The 18,244-nt window shown below is 39.6% G+C and overlaps 1 protein-coding gene across 1 annotated transcript in view; it reads left to right on the forward strand.

Annotated features, from left to right (window-relative positions):
* The window catches only part of LOC120860711 (alanine and arginine-rich domain-containing protein-like), a 54,715-nt gene that overhangs the window by 1,065 nt on the left and 35,406 nt on the right, over positions 1–18,244 (forward strand). The gene's annotated exons all lie outside the window — the stretch shown is intronic.

The raw sequence follows: 18,244 nt of genomic DNA on the forward strand, positions 1-18,244 counted from the left end.
TCCTGCCTCAACGATTTTTCCACTCGTTGGCCCCCGTGCTTAAAACAGTCTCGCAATTCCATCCCTTCCCCTTTTGTCTGATTTCTTTTGCTTTTAACTTAAAAATGTTTTATTGGAGTATAGTTGATTTTCAATGTTTTAGGTATATAGCAAAGTGAATCAGTTATACACACACACAATCTATCCACTCATTCTTTTCCTAAATAGCCATTACAGAGTATTGAGTAGAGTTCTCTGTGCTACAGTAGGTCCTTATTATTTTATATATAGTAGTGTGTATATGTCAATCCCAATCTTTCCATTTATCCGCCACCCTCTTACCCCCTGGTTACCGTAAATTTTGTTTCCTACATCCCTAACTTTATTTCTGTTTTGTTAGATAATCTTACACATCTTAGTTGAAAAGTCACCTCCTCAAGAGTCTTCCCTGATCTTCTGTATTATGTAGGATAACACTATTACTATAAGAAAAGGTCTTCATCCTGCCCCAAATTTAAGGGCTTTACAACAAGGCCCTGCCAATTTCTGCTTGTATGACCATGAGTAAGTAACAGCCTCTCACTGTGCTTTTGGTTTATCACCTGAGAGGATTGTTGAGAGGATTCATGAATTAGTATGTGTAGAAGCTTTTGGAATGCCACATGGCCTATTACAAGTAATCTAAGTTTTATTACTTAATATCTTCATTATCATTATCAAAATTATTTTCCCCTATAATGTTTTCCCCCTAATGAATGGCACCCTGAGCTAGAAATCAAGCTCCAAGCCAGAGGAGGAGAGTAGGATCATCATCTTTGGATGTGGACACCTAGTGCTTTTAATCCAGCCCAGTTGTGTGCTAGTTTTTCAACTGCCCTGGACCCTTCCGGTGTTTTCACACTATACAACTCACTTTTAACTTTCTTGTGTTGTAGCAACAGGTGGATAAGAAAGTGAGCAGCTTTCTGCTCCACTTATGCTGGGTCACCTGATTTTGGCTTGGGGCAAGGTTCAACTCACAAGCTGGAGTCCATTACCCTAGTGGTCATGGCAACAGGAACTCAAAGCTTCATCAGGTAACTCCTATTTTAGTTGGGCAATTTTTTTTGTTATTTTTTAATGGCGACTTTGACTACTGGAAAAAACATAGCCTTGACTAGACGGACCTTTGTTGTCAAAGTAATGTCTCTGTTTTTTAATATGCTGTCTAGGTTGGTCATAACTTTCCTTCCAAGGAGTAAGTGTCTTTTAATTTCATGGCTGCAATCACCATCTGCAGTGATTTTGGAGCCCCTCAAAATTAAGTCTGACACTGTTTCCACTGTTTCCCCATCTATATGCCATGAAGTGATGGGACTGGATGCCATGATCTTTGTTTTCTGAATGTTGAGTTTTAAGCCAATTTTTTCACTCTCCTCTTTCGCTTTCATCAAGAGGCTCTTTAGTTCCTCTTAACTTTCTGCCAGAAGGGTGGTGTCATCTGCATATCTGAGGTTATTGATATTTCTCCCTGCAATCCTGATTCCAGCTTGTGCTTCTTCCAGCCCAGCGTTTCTCATGATGTACTCTGCATATAAGTTAAACAAGCAGGGTGACAATATACAGCCTTGACATACTCCTTTTCCTATTTGGAACCAGTCTGTTGTTCCATGTCCAGTTCTAACTGTTGCCTCCTGACCTGCATATAGGTTTCTCAAGAGGCAGGTCAGCTGCTCTGGTATTCCCATCTCTTTCAGAATTTTCCACAGTTTACTGTGATCCACACAGTCAAAGGCTTTGGCACAGTCAATAAAGCAGAAATAGATGTTTTTCTGGAACTGTCTTGCTTTTTCCATGATCCAGCTGATTGTTGGCAATTTGATCTCTGGTTCCTCTGCCATTTTTAAAACCAGCTTGAACATCTGGAAGTTCACAGTTCACATATTGGAGAATTTTGAGCATTACTTTATTAGCGTGTGAGATGAATGCAATTGTGTGGTAGTTTGAGCATTCTTTGGCATTGCCTTTCTTAGGGATTGGAATGAAAACTGACCATTTCCAGTCCTGTGGCCACTGCTGAGTTTTCCAAATTTGCTGACATATTGAGCGCAGCACTTTCACAGCATCGTCTTTTAGGTTTTTCCAGTGGTCATGTATTGGATGTGAGAGTTGGGCTATAAAGAAAGCTGAGTGCCAAAGAATTGATGCTTTTGAACTGTGGTGTTGGACAAGACTCTTCAGAGTCCCTTGGACTGCAAGGAGATCCAACCAGTCCATCCTAAAGGAAATCAGTCCTGGCTGTTCATTGGAAGGACTGAGGTTGAAGCTGAAACTCCAATACTTTGGCCACCTCATGCGAAGAGCTGACTCATTGGAAAAGACCCTGATGCTGGGAAAGATTGAGGGCAGGCGGAGAAGGGGACAACAGAGGATGAGATGGCTGGATGGTATCACCAATTCAATGGACATAGGTTTGGGTGGACTCTGGGAGTTGGTGATGGACAGGGAGGCCTGGTGTGCTGTGGTTCATGGGGTCACAAAGAGTCAGACACGACTGAGTGACTGAACTGAACTAAACTGAATGGGGACTTTAAGAGGCTGGCAATAAGGATAGCTGTTGAAATTCCAAGCTAAGTAGGGAAGGGGTGCAAGCACTGTTATTATTTTCAATGTTATTTCCCTCAACCAATACAGATTAAATGTTTAAAACATTTACAGAACTTCCGTGGTGGTCTAGTGGTTAAAAAGCTACCTGCCAATGCAGGGCACATGGGTTCGATTCTTGGTCTGGGAAGATTTCACATGCAGTGCTGCCAGCTAAGCCCATGTGCCATAACTACTGAGCCCATGCTCTAGAGCCTACAACTTCTGAGCCCAGGCACCATAACTGCTGAAGCCTGCACACCCAGAGTCTGGGCTCAACAACAAGAGAAGCCACCATAATAAGAAGCCCACACACTGCAACTAGAGAGTAGGCCCCCTTCACACAATTAAAGAAAGCCCGTGTGCTACAGTGAAGACCCAGCTCAGCCAACAACCAAAGCAAAAACAAAACTGTTACAGAAGTAGATGATCAACACACGGTAACAGAGTTCTTTAAGATTTAAACACAACTTCATAGACTTAATCATCAGAATTGCTAGACTTTCAAAACATAATTCTCTATGACATAAAATATATAGTGTAGGTAGGAGAGGTTAGATTAAAAGTAGAGATTAGATTAAGAGAGCAATAAGGCAAATGGACAGACTTTCAGGATTAATAATGGAGTGTTAAGTATGAGTGTTAAGTATGTTAACACTTATAGAGTGTCAAGTATGTTGTAACAGAATTTAAAAGTTATTTAAATAAATAAATCAAAGTATAAAATATTTGTTTTATGAGGTTACTAAAGTTCATTAGAGTCCAGAAAGAGTGAATAAACCCTTTAAGATTTGGTATAAACATTTTCCTGTCATTATCTGTCCATTTTTCTCTGTTTAGATTCTGACTTTTCTTCTAATGTCAACAATACTTTTTATCCCTAAAAAGGATGGTACTATTTTGATCAAAAAGGGAACACATTCTAAGGACAACATAGTCAAAAATGTTATAATCAGATGTATTATATTTAAGAAGCAGCAGGACTAAGGACAAAACATTGGTATTGAAATATCATATTAAGATATTAAGTTAGTGAAATCACAGAAATGTTAGATTTCATTCACAATCAAATGCTCAGCTTCCGGCATGTGGGTTTGAATCAGGATCCTGCTCTGGAGAGGCGCTGCAAACATCCCTGTCAAGGCCGTACTAAAGGTCTGTTCAGGCAGGTAGGTGTCTGCAAAGAAATATCGCCAGAGGCCAGGAGTGGCCCCAGGGATGCTGCAGGTCTCTGGACCGGGTGGGAATGTGAATTTGTCAACACCTGAGATTGAGGCTTCTCAGGTGGCTCAGTGGTAAAGAATCCACCTACCAAGCAGGAAAGGTGGGCTCGATCCCTGGGTCTTGAAGAAGGAAATAGGAACCTACTCCAGTATTCTTGCTTGGAGAATCCCATGGATAGAGGAGCCTGGAGGGCTACAATCTATGGGGACATGACTGAGTAACTACACACACACAGTTAGTCCCTATAGTCTTCTATCTTTTATCTTGCTTCCCTACTGTTATCATTCATTTCTTTCATGCAGTGAGACCATGAGAATCAGAGGCAAAGGTGATCACTGTATCTTATGTTTGGGATCTAATAGATCAATGGCTTTTCATCCAGTGTTGCCACCCTCTATGTCTGTGTGGTAACCATACACCTACTTACCATTCAGCAAGTACCTTTGATAATTACTATATGATAACACTGTTTTCAATATATTTTTAAATTTTTTAATATTTTAAAAACTTTCCATTCACTCTACATCCCCTTCCTGCCATTGCACCATTTTAAACTACTCTTTACATCAAAATTTCTTTAAAGAATTGTTCATGTTTTGCACCTCTAATTCCTTCCTTTCCACAATCTTTTCACTGCAGAGAAGTATATATAATACAGAATTCACCATTTTAACCACCTTAAAGTATATAGTTCAGTGGCAGGTAGTATAATTACAATGTCCTACAACTATCACTAGTGTCTAACTCTAGAACCTTATCAACCAAAAAGGAAAACCTATACCCGTTCAACTATCTCTCCCTATTCCATCTTCCTTCTGGCCCCTGGAAACCACTAATCTCTGGATTTTCCTGTTCTGGATATTTTATATAAATGGGATCATACAACTTGTGACCTTCTGTACCTAGTTCTTTAGCTTAGTATAATATTTTCTAAGTTCATTCACATTGTAGTGTAATTTGTACTCCATTCCTTTATATATCTGTATAATATTCCATTGTATGGATATGCCACTTTGTTTAACCATTCATCAGCTGATGGACATTTGGCTTGTTTTCACCTTTTGTCTATTGTGAATAGTGTTGCTATCAACATTTGCTTAGTCATTTGTATGAACACCTATTTTCAATTCTTTTGGGTTTATCCCTAGAGGTGGAATTTAATCATTGCAGAATAGCCAGACTCTTTCTGCAGTGTCTGTACTATTTTATATTCCTACCAGCAATGTATTAAGGTTCCAATTTCTCTAAATGCTCACCACCACTAGTTATTTGGTTTTATTTCTTAATTCTATCCATCCAAGTGGATGTGAAATGGTATCTCATTGTGGTTTTGACTTGCATTTCTTTAATGACACTGAGCATTTTTTCACCTGCTTGTTGGCCATTTATATTTCCTCTTTAGAGAATGTCTATTTAAATACTTTGTCCATCCTTAATTGGATTGTTGGTCTTCTCTTGGTGAATTATATGAATTCTTAATAAATTATGGACTCTTAAGTTCTCATCAGGTATATTATTTGTAGATATTTTCTCTCTCTGGGTCATTCTTGACAAAGATTAGCACAAAACCCAAAAACCTCAAATGTTACGATATTCCATTGTGTGGGTTGAGAGTAGAGTTGTTGTTTTTTTTTTTTTTTTAGTTTGCCTACAGGCTTATTATTAGTAGAGATACAAATTTTGAAATCCTTTGTTTTCATTGTTGTCGTTCCATCACCAGGTTGTGTCCAATTCTTTGCAATCCCATGGACTGCATCACACCAGGCTACCCTGTCCTTCACTATCTCCTGAAGCTTGCTCAAATTCATGTCCATTGACTCAGTGATTCTATCTAACCATCTCATCCTCTGCCACCCTCTTCTCCCTTTGCCTTCAATCTTTCCCAGCATCAGGGTCTTTTCCAATGAGTCAGCTCTTTGCATCATGTCGCCAGCCAAAGTATTAGAGTTTCAGCTTCAGCATCAGTTCTTCCAGTGAATACTTAGGGTTGGCTTACTTGAGGATTGACTGATTTGATCTCCTTGCAATCCAAGGGACTCTCAAAAGTCCCCTCTAGCACCACAATTTGAAAGCATCAAATATTCAGCACTCAGCCTTCTTTATGGTCCAACTCTCACATCAGTACATGACTGCTGGAAAAACCATAGCTTTGACTATATGGAAATGCAAAAAACCAAAATGGCTGTCTGGGGAGGCCTTACAAATAGCTCTGAAAAGAAGAGAGGTGAAAAGCAAAGGAGAAAAGGAAAGATATAAGCATCTGAATGCAGAGTTCCAAAGAATAGCAAGAAGAGATAAGAAAGCCTTCTTCAGCGATCAATGCAAAGAAATAGAGGAAAACAACAGAATGGGAAAGACTAGAGATCACTTCAAGAAAATTAGAGATACCAAGGGAACATTTCATGCAAAGATGGGCTCGATAAAGGACAGAAATGGTCTGGACCTAACAGAAGCAGAAGATATTAAGAAGAAGTGGCAAGAATACATGGAAGAACTGTACAAAAAAGAGCTTCACAACCCAGATAATCATGATGATGTGATCTCTAATCTAGAGCCAGACATCTTGGAATGTGAAGTCAAGTGGGCCTTAGAAAGCATCACTATGAACAAAGCTAGTGGAGGTGATGGAATTCCAGTTGAGCTATTTCAAATCCTGAAAGATGATGCTGTGAAAGTGCTGCACTCAATATGCCAGCAAATTTGGAAAACTCAGCAGTGGCCACAGGACTGGAAAAGGTCAGTTTTCATTCCAATTCCAAAGAAAGGCAATGCCAAAAAATGCTCAAACTACCACACAGTTGCACTCATCTCACATGCTAGTAAAGTAATGCTCAAAATTCTCCAAGCCAGGCTTCAGCAATACGTGAACTGTGAACTGCCTGATGTTCAAGCTGGTTTTAGAAAAGGCAGAGGAACCAGAGATCAAATTGCCAACATCCGCTGGATCATGGAAAAAGCAAGAGAGTTCCAGAAAAACATCTATTTCTGCTTTATTGACTATGCCAAAGCCTTTGACTGTGTGGATCACAATAAACTGGAAAATTCTGAAAGAGATGGGAATACCAGACCACCTGACCTGCCTCTTGAGAAATCTGTATGCAGGTCAGGAAGCAACAGTTAGAACTGGACATGGAACAACAGACTGGTTCCAAATAGGAAAAGGAGTACGTCAAGGCTATATATTGTCACTCTGCTTATTTAACTTCTATGCAGAGCATCATGAGAAACGCTGGACTGGAAGAAATACAAGCTAGAATCAAGATTGCCAGGAGAAATATCAATAACCTCATATGCAGATGACACCACCCTTATGGCAGAAAGTGAAGAGGAGCTTTTTAAAAAGCCTCCTGATGAAAGTGAAAGAGGAGAGCGAAAACGTTGGCTTAAAACTCAACATTCAGAAAACGAAGATCATGGCATCTGGTCCCATCACTTCATGGGAAATAGATGGCGAAACAGTAGAAACAGTGTCAGACTTTATTTTTTGGGCTCCAAAATCACTGCAGATGGTGACTGCAGCCATGAAATTAAAAGATGCTTACTCCTTGGAAGAAAAGTTATGACCAACCTAGATAGCATATTCAAAAGCAGAGACATTACTTTGCTGACTAAGGTCCATCTAGTCAAGGCTATGGTTTTTCCTGTGGTCATGTATGGATGTGAGAGTTGGACTGTGAAGAAGGCTGAGCGCTGAAGAATTGATGTTTTTGAACTGTGGTGTTGGAGAAGACTCTTGAGAGTCCCTTGGATTGCAAGGAGATCCAACCAGTCCATTCTGAAGGAGATCAACCCTGGGATTTCTTTGGAAGGAATGATGCTAAGGCTGAAACTCCAGTACTTTGGCCACCTCATGCGAAGAGTTGACTCATTGGAAAAGACCCTGATGCTGGGAGGGATTGGGGGCAGGAGGAGAAGGGGACGACCGAGGATGAGATGGCTGGATGGCATCACTGACTCAATGGACACGAGTCTGAGTGAACTCCGGAGTTGGTGATGGACAGGGAGGCCTGGCATGCTGCGATTTATGGGGTCACACGACTGAGCGACTGAACTGAACTGAACTGACTATATGGACCTTTGTTGGCAAAGTGATGTCTTTGCTTTTTAATATGCTGTCTAGATTTGTCAGAGTTTTCTTCCAAGGAGCATCTTCCATTAAGCATCTTTTAATTTCATGGTTGCAGTCACCGTTTGCAGTGATTTTGGAGCCCAAGAAAATAAAATCTAATATACTGTTTCTACCTTTTTCCCTTCTATTTGCCATGAAGTGATAGGACTAGATGCCATGATCTTAGTTTTCTCAAAGTTGAGTTTAAGCCAGCTTTTTCACTCTCATCCTCTCAGATCTTTTAGTTGTAGGCAACTCTAGAGCCTATATCTAATATCCAAATATTTCCCTAAACATTGGAGTTTTTACACATGCAATTTAGTTCTCAGAGTATTTGAAATATGACCATGGAACCATAATTAAAATAAATGTTAATGGGTTTAAGAAAGGCCACCAACAGAAATTCGATGACTCTGAATCTTTCCTGATTTCTGAACCTTTGCGAAAGAATTTAAATTTAATGTACTAGATTATCAGGCTTGGAAATTTGGTTGTACATGTCTAACATTACAACTGATAGGCTGATTTATTTTGGAAGTTAGTAGACTCCTGACATTTTTGTAAAATAAAGACAGCCCATGCAGAATTGCTATGAATGACCTATAGAAGATGTGTCAGTCAGGGGCTAGCCAGGAGATAGAAACCACTCAGTAAATTGAATGGAACATTTAAATATAAAGCATTATTATCTAGTAATGAACTACTAATAGCAATTAAGTAACTAAGGGATAAATAATTAATAGTTAACTAAATAAGAGGAGGTGACATCTTAGCAATAAAGTAAACTTGACTGAATATAAGAAAAGCAGACGTAGGGAGGGGCTACTACCTCTACGGCTGAGGCTAAAACCCATGGAAGGAGAAGATTTGGAAAGAAGCCAACACTGACATACAGGCCCTGTTGGAGAGGGTGTGGCTATGGCCTACTTAATGACAGAGAGTTTGCTGAAGTGCCACCAGTCAGGGCTGGCTGGAAACCACCTGTTGGGGCCCTAGGAAAACTAGCTGGGAATCAGCCCTCTGGGATGCTGGTGAAACTCACTTTCTGATTTTTGCATATCGCTGGCAAAACTTGTTGGTGCATGAGTGCCTATGTGCTGCATGGGTGTCCTATATGTTGCTTTCTGTCAAGAGCTGTAGGAGCAACCTCCTCCCACAGCCCCAACCCTCCATCTTCACGCAAGAACCCAAAAGAGCAGTCCCTGCCTCCAGCAATAGCACTGCCTCGCCCTCTGCTGACAAAGCCTAACATTGCACTAGCTGATATGGGGAAATGTTTGCAGGGTCCAGCTAGCACAAAGCAAAGCAAACAAAGTTGAATTAGGAGCTCAGAGACAGTAAATTGATAACTGGCACAGATGGTGACTATGACTGTTTGAGGGGAGAACCCAGGTTTATGGTTTGTGAAGAAAAGTTTCAGAGGTGGTCATTTGTGGAATTAATGGTAGCACTGTGATTAGTCTGAGAACAAAAGCTTAGCAATGGCTGAAGCAGGAAATCTGTAATAATTGAAAAATAGATTATGTTGCAGGTTATCTGAATTTGTGAGCCAAGAACTTCCCCAAACAGGAAATTCTCTCTTGGAACAGACCCAAAGATAATGCCCAAATAGGTATTATACAAATACGTATGAGTCAATATCACATGTTCTAGATAAAGTGTTATGTTGCATGAAGAATTGGAGACATCAGCAAACAAATGATTTTCTGTTTTTTCTTTATCCAAGAAGACTGTTGTGACATCAGATCAGGCCTACCTTTCAGGACCTGGAAAAAAGATGCACTCTTCCTTTTAGAGTTTTATCAATGAAGAATTCCTTTTTTTCTACAATAACAGTGGTTTCAGGGACAAAGAATGAAACATTTACACTGGATATTAATCCCTTATGGGTCATATCATTTGCAAATATTTTCTCCCATTCAGTAGACTGCCTTTTCATTTTGCCAATGGTTTCCTTTGTTGTGTAAAAGCTTTAAAAAATTTAATTAGGCCCTATTTGTTTATTTTTAATTTCCCTTGCTTTAGGAGACAGATTCAAGAAAATATTGCTGTAATTGATGTCAAAGAATGTTCTGCCTATGTTTTCCTCTAGAAATTTTACAGTATCTGGATTCTTACTTTTGTATATGGTGCTATCAGTTCAGTTCAGTCGCTCAGTCATGTCTGACTCTTTGCGACCCCATGAATCACAGCACGCCAGGCCTCCCTGTCCATCACCAACTCCCGGAGTTCACTCAGACTCACGTCCATCGAGTACGTGATGCCATCCAGCCATCCTCGGTCGTCCCCTTCTCCTCCTGCCCCCAATCCCTCCCAGCATCAGAGTCTTTTCCAATGAGTCAACTCTTTGCATGAGGTGGCCAAAGTACTGGAGTTTCAGCCTTAGCATCATTCTTTACAAAGAAATCCCAGGGTTGATCTCCTTCAGAATGGACTGGTTGGATCTCCTTGCAGTCCAAGGGACTCTCAAGAGTCTTCTCCAACACCACAGTTCAAAAGCATCAATTCTTTGGCGCTCAGCCTTCTTCACAGTCCAACTCTCACATCCATACATGACCACTGGGAAAAACCATAGCCTTGACTAGACGGACCTTAGTCGGCAAAGTAATGTCTCTGCTTTTGAATATGCTATCTAGGTTGGTCATAACTTTTCTTCCAAGGAAATGCCCTAATTTCATTCTTTTACATGTAGCTGTTCCATTTCCCCAGCACCACTTAGCAAAGACTGTTTTTTTCCTTCATTGTGAATTATCACTCCTGTCCTCATAGATTAACTCACCGTTAGTGTGTTGGTTTATTTCTGGGCTGTCTATCCTGTTCCACTGATCTATGAGTCTGTTTTTGTGCCACCACCATACTGTTTTGATTACTGCAGTTTTGGAGCATAGCCTGAAGCCAGGAAGTGTGATTTCTTTAGATCTGTTCTTCTTTCTCTAGATTGTTTTGGCTGTTTGGGGTTTTTGTGTTTCCGTACAAATTTTAAAATTATTTGTTCTTGTTCTGTGGAAAATGCCATTAGTATTTTGATAGAGATTGCACTGAATCTGTAGATTGCCTTGGGTAATACGGTCATTTGAACAATATTAATTCTTCCCATCCAAGAACACAGCATATCTTTCCATCTTCAATTTCCTTCATCAGTGTGCTATAGTTTTCTGAGTACAGCTCTTTTTATCTTCATAGCTCATACAGCTCAACATCAAAGAAAAAAATCAAATAACCCAATTAAAAATTGGGCAGAAGAACTGAATAGATATTTTCTAAAGAGGAAATGCAGATGTCTAACAGGCACATGAAAAAGTGTTCAACATCATTAATTAACAGGGAAATGCAAATCAAAACCACAGTGAGATATCACCTTATGCCTGTCAGAATGCTGCTGCTGCTGCTGCTGCTAAGTCACTTCAGTCGTGCCCAACTCTGTGTGACCCCATAGATGGCAGCCCACAAGGCTCTTCTGTCCATGGGATTCTCCAGGCAAGAATACTGGAGTGGGTTGTGATTTCCTTCTCCAATGCATGCATGCATGCATGCTAAGTTGCTTCAGTCGTGTCCAACTCTGTGTGACGCCATGAATGTGCGACCCTGTGGACAGCAGCCCACCAAGCCCCTCTGTCCATGGGATTCTCTAGGCAAGAATACTGGAGTCGGTGGTTGCCATTTCCTTCTCCAGAATGACTCTCATAAAAAGTCTACAGGGACTTCCCTGGAGGTCCAGTCGTTAAAACTCTGTGCTTCTATTGCAGGGGCATGGGTTTGATCCCTGGTCAGGGAACTAAGATTCTGAATGCTGTGTGGTGTAGCTGAAAACAAACAAACAAATAAATAAGTTGGCAAATGTTGGCAAGGATGTGGAGAAAAGGGAAAACTTGTACAATGTTGGTAGGAATGTAAATTGATGCAGCCACTGTGAAAAACAGTATAGAGGTTTTTTAAAAGAGTAAAAATAGAGTTGCTATATGATCCTGCAATCCCCCTCGTGGGCACACACCTGCAGAAAACCATAATTCGAAAGGATACATGCACCCTAATGTTCATAACAGCACTATTTACAATTGCCAAGATATGGAAGCAACCTAAGTACCCATCAACAGATGAATGGAAAAAAAGAGAAAGATGTCACACACACAGACACATACAACGGAATACTACTTGGCCATAAAAAGAATGTAATTTTGACATCTGCAGCAACATGGACGGACTTTATGCAAAGTGAAATAATTCAGAGAAAGACAAGCATTACATGTTATCACTTAAGTATGAAATCGAAAAAAATACAACAAACTAGTGAATATAACAAAAAAGAAGCAGACTCACAGACATAGAGAACAAACTAGTGGTTGCCAGTGGGGAGCGGGAAGTGGAGAGGGGCAGTATAGGGGTAGGGATTAAGAGGCACAAACTACTGGGTACAAAATAAGCTACATGGGTCTACTGTACAATATGGGGAATACAGCCAATATTTTATAACTATAAAGGAAGTATAACTCTTAAAAACTGTGGATTCACTGTTTTGAACACCTGAAACTTATGCAATATCATAGGGCAACTATACTTCAATAAAAAAATAGAAAAAATATAAATTTGCACTTGGAAGCAAAAAATATATATATTAACATAAGAAAACATCTGGAGCAAATAGCTCCTTGATAAACTCAAAGCCTCACATCTTTTACATCTTCCTGCCCTATCAGCCTAAGAGTACTGGCTTCATGGTTGAAATATGATGCCTGTTATGATAGGTATCATTTCATCTTTTAAGTCAAGAAGAAGGAAGAAAGGAATTGACATCTATATATGTGCTCAACAAGCATCGTTGGTATCAAATTGACCAACATGTATTGAAACACCATGTGTGTGGCAATGTATCAGACTGTGGAATTTAGTGATTAATTAAAATATGTATATTCTGGGCCCTGTAACAAATCCTACAGGTTCAAATATGAAGCTTTCCTTCCGAGGGTTTCCTTTCCCACCTCATTCATGCCTGACTGCACAAAGAAGAATCTATCTTGAACTCCTGCATACTCACAGTAGGAATATTCCTCTATCCTAAGTCTTCTTGGTACATCCTGGGAGTTACCTTATTTATACTCACTATATCATATGTTTAGGATAATATTTTATGTAATGGTGTTTTGTGGCAGAATTCCTTAATGTAAAATCCTTTTAAAAAATATAAATTTTATTAATGGTTGTCAAGAGTATTTATTCTCTCTCCTGCTTTCTCTCTTCTCCTGTCTTCAGCACCTAACAAGCTATTATGTTAGAAGATATAAGAGTCCCATTTTTAAAGCGCATTCTCTTTGTTGTTAGGGTCTGACTTTCATCTGAAGTGGGAAATATACTGAGTAGGACAACCAAAAGAGAAACTCTCTTTTGAAAAATAATGTTCAATGACAATTTCTCATGATATAAATTACAACTTTAGAAGGGACAGTCCTTCTGCACTTTTTGGGAACCAATTGTTTTTTTTGGCTGTGCTGTGCAGCTTCTGGGTTCTTAGTTCTCTGACCAGGCACTGAACCTGGGCCCTTGGACATGAAAGCGCAGAATCCTAACAACTGGACCACCAGGGAATTCCCTGGGAACCAACTCTTAAAAACTCGTACAATAACTCTTTAACAAATAGAAAAAAAAAACCCACAGTGTGTTAAAAGTACAATATAATTGACTCACATGTTATTCAGTAACTTTGTATTACAAATTTTCATACCCATGAAAAAATATGTTGGCCCTATCCATCCTCTGATACCTTCTGCTTCACCCACTTTCTGTATTAAGAAATCTTCTCTTACCAGGTTTGTCTTTTCAGAGGAGTAGCCTGTCCTTGGCTTGCCTCTATAAAATTATACAAACAGTGAAGAGGATTTTCCCTCTATGATGTTTTTCTGAGATGGTTTTCTCTTTGAAAAATGTTTTCAGTTTCAAAGGCAAACACCACAGATATACAAAAAAAAAAAAAAAGAAGGAAAAAACCACACTAGACACAGAGTTTAGCTGCTTCAACAGAATGTACAGAAGACAGGAAGCAACAGCCAGATTCTCAGGCTCTGATTGTCCCAAATCACACAAGTCATCAACCGAGTAATCAGAAAAGGAAAACAAGCCATTTTTAGTTGAAAGAAGATTTGAATCCATAATATGCACTGTAAATCCACAATGGATGGTTTATAACCAAACAGCTGGTTTTTGTGACTTAATTTGAGTTACCCAATGCAACATATCTTGAAAATTCCACAAAATATCCTACAGGATACATTATGCAAAATGCTTAAATATTGAGATGCACAATTTTCTTTTCCCTGGGGAGCAGTCTTAACAGTCATCCACAGCAGGTGCAAACTATTCCAGACAGAGGGCTGGGCTGGAAAGAATATATTTTTTCATCAGTTCCAGAAATCCATGTTTCTGAGAGATTAGGAAGAGAAATTTCTAAAATGGAGTAGGTGTTACTCAGTCATTGGAAGAGGAATTTAGAATTGTTCATTTAGTTTGAAGGGTCAAATAAACTTGGGTGTGACTTATTGTGGTCATTTAGTGTTCCTGATGATCAGTTTTCTTGACGTCAGATGGGGGTGTAGTATTAGGGTTCAGTCTTAGATAGCAGGGCACGTTTGGATAAACTAAGATGAATGAGAGAGATGGTGAAGAAAAGCTGACTCTCTCTGGGTCTCCAGGAGAGACTCCCAGAATATCCTCTAAAACAAGGGCTACCTCTGCAACTGTCAGGAAGCTGGGGAATCAAAAAGGCCCTGTTGGCATACTTCCAGAATTAGCTACATTAGCTATGGACTGGAGTCAGAAGCTTCCTTCAGCCTTAGAGCTCCAGGGAGAGACCATACCTACTACACCCACTCCAGCAAAACATTACTGGCATCCTCACCTTTCCTTCCCTTTATTTACTAAGTGAACACACACATATTTATTGAGTACTTACTACAACAAATGGCTACAATATATAGTACATTAGAAGGGATAGGGCTTCCCTGGTGGCTCAATTGGTAAAGAATTCGCCTGCAATGTGGGAGACGTGGGTTTGATCCCTGGGCTGGGAAGATCTCCTGGAGAAAGGAATGGCTATCCACTTCAGTATTCTGGCCTGGAGAACTCCATGGACTGTATAGTCCACAGGGTTGCAAAGTCAGATGCGACTTAGTGACTTTCACTAGAAGGTGATAAGTGCCATGGAGAAAAATAACGTTGGGCAAGTAGAGAGTAATGAGTGGGTGAAGGAAGGCTCCCTAAGAAAATGATACTTGGGACTTCCCTGGCAGTCCACTGGTTACCACTCTGTGCTTCCACTCCAGAGGGCACAAGTTCAATCCCTGATCAGGGAACTAAGATTCCACATGCCACATGCTGTGGCCAAAAATTAAAAAAAAAAGAATGACAACGATATTAACACTTGTGTGGAGATTTGAGGGAAGTGAGAGGATGAGCCCCGTGAGTTCCTAGGGAAGGAGTATCCAGGAGAGGGAGCAGAAAGTACAAAGGTTCTGAGACAAGAGGCTCCCTGGAAGTCTTAAGGAACAGAAAGGAGACCAGCGTGGCTGGAGTCGAGTGGAGCGAGGGGATAAGCCTTCTATGAGAGTCAGACTTATTCCAAAGTAGAAATTTCTTAAGATGCTTCTTAAATAATTCATTGCTTGGTTTGCTATATAGACTATGTATTTTGAACTAGGATATTAAAGATTTGGACAGATTTTAAACTAACACATACGTCTTGAAATAAGAACAGATCTATAAATACTAATCTATTTGAAGCTATTGTGCTTTCAAATAATATATATATATATATATTTTTTACAGATAATAAGGGCTAATATTTATTGAGCATTTTGGGTAAGGGGAGGCACCAGCTGCAACTTAAGGTAGCATATCTAGTTTGGTGTTTTTTCTTTGTATTGTTTAAATTTTATCATAAGGAATTTAAAAATACCCATCTTTGATGGAATGGTTTTATGTGAAGAATTAATCAGTTACAAGATTGAATTCTACAGTTTGGGAGATTCTTACAATTGGCTTCATCTTTATTATGGTACAACTATTACATCCAAAAGAAAATCTGAGTATAAGTTGTCAGATGCATCATTGAAACATATCTTAAGGATGGAGAATAATAAGTAGGCCAGCTTTGACAAATATTTCTTCTCAAAAGAAGGCTAAACATGAAAAAATGAACTTGTATCTCTGTGAGATAGAAACTTACATTTGACAAAGTACTTTCAGAAATAACATGCATATTCTAAGAACACTGGTTTTTATCTGAGACACAAGTGATCTTATTGTAAGAACCATTGTGTTGCCATTATAATCAAGGATTAGCCTAGGGATTTAGAAGAATACATGGGAGGTAGGCTGAGGAGGAAACAACGCAGAAGACATCTAAGAGACAGAAGGTGTTGAAGCAGGCTTTCCCAGACTCAGCGTGACTGTCCTTGTGCCTCCTGTGGCAGCTGTCCAGCGGTCCGGGTCTTTAGCAGCATTTCTGGCCTCTGTCCACTAGTAATATCTCCCTCTCCCTCCTTATGTGACAGCCCCAAGTGTCTCTGGTTTGAGGACCACTGAGTTACAATCAGAAGAGTGAAATAACCTGCAAAATTGATCTGACTTTGAAATCTGGAAGAGAAATCTCCACCTATGGATCTGGGAACCAAAGGACCTTCTGAACAGAGACCTAAAGAATTTAAGATTGAATCTTAGATGCAATTTTAATATTATTTGCAATCTTTGTTAAATAATTTTTGGTAAAAATCATTAGTTAAATATCTGTGTACAAGTTTTTGTGTGGACATAAGTATTTAACTCTTCTGAGTAAACAGCAGGGAGTAGAATTTCTGGATCATATGGTAAGAACGTGTTTAGTTTTGTAAGAAGCTGTCAAACTGTCTTCCAAAGTGGGTGTACCATTTTGTATTCCTACCAGCAATGCACGTTCCTGTTGCGCTACATTCTCATCAGCCTTCGGTGGAGGCGACATTGTGGGTTCTGGTCATTTTAATAAAGTGTGTAGTGGTGTCTCACTGGCATTTCCATTGGTATCTTCCAGACGACAGACAAGGGCTTCTCTGGTGGCTCAGCTGGTGAAGAATTCGCCTGCAATGCGGGAGACCTGGGTTCGATGATGTGAAGTGTTTTTTCACTCACTTATTTGCCCATCTACATACATATCTTCTTTGGTGAGGGATCTGTTAAGGTCCTTGGCTCATTTTATAATTGAGTGTGTGCGTGTATGTGTGTGTGTGCACGTGCGCTAAGTCACTTCAGCTGTGTCCGACTCTTGACAACCCTCTGGGCCATGGCCTGCCAGGCTCCTCTGTCCATGAGATTCTCCAGGCAAGAATACTGGGGTGTGTTTCTGTCCCCTCCTCCAGGGGATCTTCCTGATCCAGGGATTGACTCTGTGTCTGTTACATCTACCTGCACTGGCAAGTGGTTTTTTTCTTTTTTTAACCACTAGCATTATTACAGATATCAAAAAAATAAAAAGACTAGGAGAAAAACCTTACAAAATACTTGACAACTGACTAGGTTTCTTACTATTAACACTTTTTGTGTATTTGGAATAATAGCCCTTTATCAGATATGTATTTTGCAAGCTTTTTTTTCTCCTAGTCTTTATATTTTCTCAATATCTTTTGCAAAGCAGGAATTTTTAATTTTAATGAAGTCTAGCTTATCATTTTTTTTTGTGGACTGTGGCTTTGTTGCTCCATAGGAAAAGAAGCAACTACAATGAGAAGCTGTACATTGCAACCAAGAGTAGCCTCCACTTGCCACAACTAGAGAAAGCCCAAGTGCAGCAACGAAGACCTACCACAGCCAAAAAATTAAAAAAATAAATATTTTTAAAAAACCAACTAAGAATAGAACTACCATATGACCCAGCAATCCCACTCCTGGGCATATATATAGTGAAACTATAATTCAAAAAGACACATGAACTCCAGTGTTCATTGTAGCACTATTTACAACAGCCAGGATAAGGAAGCAACCTGGTGTCCATCAACAGAGGAATGGAAAAAGAAGATGTGGCACATATATAAATGGAATATAATTCAGCCCTAAAAAGAAATGAAATTGCGTCATTTGTAGAGACGTGGATGGACCTAGGGACTGTCATACTGAGTAAAGTAAGTCAGAAGGAGAAAAACAAGTATCATATATTAATACATATATGTGGAATCTAGAAAAATGGTACAGATTATCTTATCTGCAAAGCAGAAACAGAGACACAGATGTAGAGAACAATGTACGGACACAAAGTGGGATGGGATGAATTGGGAAGTGGGTTGAAATACATACGCT

Source organism: Oryx dammah, unplaced genomic scaffold, assembly GCF_014754425.2.
Source record: "Oryx dammah isolate SB20612 unplaced genomic scaffold, SCBI_Odam_1.1 HiC_scaffold_11164, whole genome shotgun sequence".
NCBI classification, from domain to species: domain Eukaryota; kingdom Metazoa; phylum Chordata; class Mammalia; order Artiodactyla; family Bovidae; genus Oryx; species Oryx dammah.